The sequence below is a fragment of the Capsicum annuum genome, chromosome 1 (genome assembly GCF_002878395.1).
Source record: "Capsicum annuum cultivar UCD-10X-F1 chromosome 1, UCD10Xv1.1, whole genome shotgun sequence".
NCBI lineage: Eukaryota > Viridiplantae > Streptophyta > Magnoliopsida > Solanales > Solanaceae > Capsicum > Capsicum annuum.
In genome coordinates, this window is record NC_061111.1 from 67249825 (window position 1) to 67252628 (window position 2804).

The following is a 2804-nucleotide window of genomic DNA, read 5'->3' on the forward strand; positions in this document are numbered from 1 at the left end:
TACAAAATTTAAGAAATTTTTTTTTTTTGAATCTTATGACCTTAGATTAAAGTTGTGTCAAATGTACAAAAACACCCTTTAGTCTTGTGATCTTAAATATGTCATGTGAAAAGTTAAAATTAAAGTATTGCCAAAAAGGAAAAGGAGTCATTTTTTTTAAACGAACTAAAAAGAAAAATAGGTCATTCTTTTTTAAACGGAGGGAGTATTATTTACAATTTTAAATTAGCCCCCCCCCCCCCCCCCCCCCCAAAAGTTATCACTAAAACTTACTTTAGCCATTAAACTCAACCTATAATTATTTACCTCCCTTATGAATTTTAAAATGTATTATTTTGCTCCCTTAGCAGCTGACTTGGCAAAAGAAAAGAATCAAAGCGCGTTTAAATTAAAAAAAAATAAGTGAAACCAACTTTAAATTTTTACCATTATTTTTTTTCCTTCTTCCTAACACCCCACCACCCCAATATCTTCTTCTTCCTCACACCTCACCACCCCCATTAGGGGCGGATCTATTCTTTGCCGAGGGAGTTCATCCAAACCCACTTCAGCGAAAAATTATGTTATATATGCATGGTTAAAATTATTTTTTATGTATATATATTAGATGTTATACCCCCTTCAGTTAGTTCGTATATTTACTTATGAACGTCCTTCGTGAATATCCTGGCTCCGCCACTAACCCCATATCTTCTTGTTCCTCACACCCCGTCCCCTCCCCCCACAATGTCTTTTCTTTCCTCTATTTCTTTTTTTTTTTCAATTCTATTCATAAAAAACTTTCAATCAAATACACAATCATAGAAAAATAAAATACACAAATTATATAACAAATAAATTTTTCTATGAAGATCAAGAATTAACAATTAATTTCATTTTCGCACATCAAAATCGAAAGTGAATTTATTCCTATTATGATTTTAGTGCATCAAGATTAGTTCCATCTTGTTCGAAAGTGATAAAGATGCTGCCGACACTGATTTCCATCTCTGTTTCTCTACTAAAACTCACTTGCTTCCGCTACTCATTAACAAAAAAACAAAAAAAAAAATGCAGCACCATAGCACAATCAGATATCAAAAGGGAAAAATATGAAAAAAAGAAAAAAGAAAAAATAGAAATACAATCATTTAAACATCAAAGAAGGATACATTGCACAAAGGAAGGCCGACTGGGTGGTTTGTGGGGTGGGGTGGGATGCGATGGGGTGGGGGGACTCGGCAAACGTTGGAGGGAGTGGAGGGGGAGTATCAAGAGTAGGGAGTATAATATATATGGCATTGACATGGATCTGACGTGGCTCCAACGTGACGTGAGTGTGATGCACTTTTCATAGTGAGGGGTATAATTTTTTTAAAGTGATAAAAAATTCATATAAAAATTATTTAGGGGGTAAATAATTATATGTTAAGTTTAATGACTAAAGTAAATTTTGGTGACAACTGTAGGGGGAAAACATGTCTGTTCGCTTTTAAATTCAAATTATGAAAAATCTTTTGTAGTATTCTCAAGTGTTTATTGTGCAAATAAATTAATCACATAAAATATGTCACCTTGTTAATTATATATATCAACCTCAATTGAATAGACTTAACGTATTGCAACTTGTTGAAACTAATGAGCAAATTAAAGAAAGTGGCTAATTTATTATAACTAATGAGCAAATTAAAGAAAGTGGCTAATTTGTCTATATAAAGGACACTTAAAAATAAGAATAGAAACTTTTTAAAAATTTATGTCATAAATAACTAATATGAGGAATTTATCATGTGTTTAGGCAGTTAATCGATATACATATAATTTGAATGTCTAAAGAAAATAAATCTAATTTTAAAAATAAAAAATAATAATAACACAAAAGATCTTACTCAAAAAGGCCCCTTATAGGGAAGAAGTAAAAAAACACAATGACAGCTGTGGGATTTGAACCCACGCCCTTTCGGACCAGAGCCTAAATCTGGCGCCTTAGACCACTCGGCCAAACTGTCAATTTGATTTAATTTCATCGCATAATTCTATACTTATTATTCTTTATTTGCTCCTTTTTAAACCTTAATCAATATTTTAAGATGTATTTTTTAATCAATTGAAAAAAAAATAATAATATATAATATTTTTCATATAATTTTTGAATATCTAAATTTTAGTTCTAAAAAATTATATTAATCTAATCTAATTTAGCTTTGAAACTAAATTAAATTGACTCGCGAAAAATGTAGGAAGCAAATAAAAAGAAATGAAGGGGATATATAGTGATCAAATAATAAGCTTTAGGGTTGGGGAGGGGGGGGGGGGGTAAATCAAATATTTAAGACTTTTCTTTCATACAATACAATGTACTAATATAATATGAATCATCGAAATGGTGCAGAAATATGAATTTCCATCAAAGTGAATTAATTATTGGGGGGCTATAACTATAGTTGCCTTTCCCTAATTGTATACAAATATGAATTCAGCTAAAAAAGTTTATCAAACAAATAATTTGTAAGTTATATGTTGGTTATTTTACATCTTCCAACTTGACGTACACGTTTATTATTCACTGAAAGATTTAACAAATATTTCAATCATTATATCCCCAATTAAATGCAAAACCTTTATTTATGGAGAATGTATTTGTTCTTATTGAGTGCAACATCTGAAGTTAGTTTTGACACTTCTGATATATTTTTTGAAGTTTATATGGCTAAAGTTTAGATATATGTGTCTAAAGTTTAAATGAACATAGCTTAAGTCGGACAAAGATAATTAAATTTCAATCATATCTGATTGAAGTTTAGACAAAAATGATTGAAGTTGAG

At 30.2% G+C, this 2804-nt stretch overlaps 1 non-coding gene across 1 annotated transcript; it reads right to left on the bottom strand.

Moving 5' to 3' along the window:
- Positions 1 to 1908: 1908 nt before the first annotated feature.
- Positions 1909 to 1988, bottom strand: TRNAL-UAG. The gene has a single exon. It is a non-coding gene; the product is annotated as a tRNA-Leu (tRNA).
- Positions 1989 to 2804: the final 816 nt, after the last annotated feature.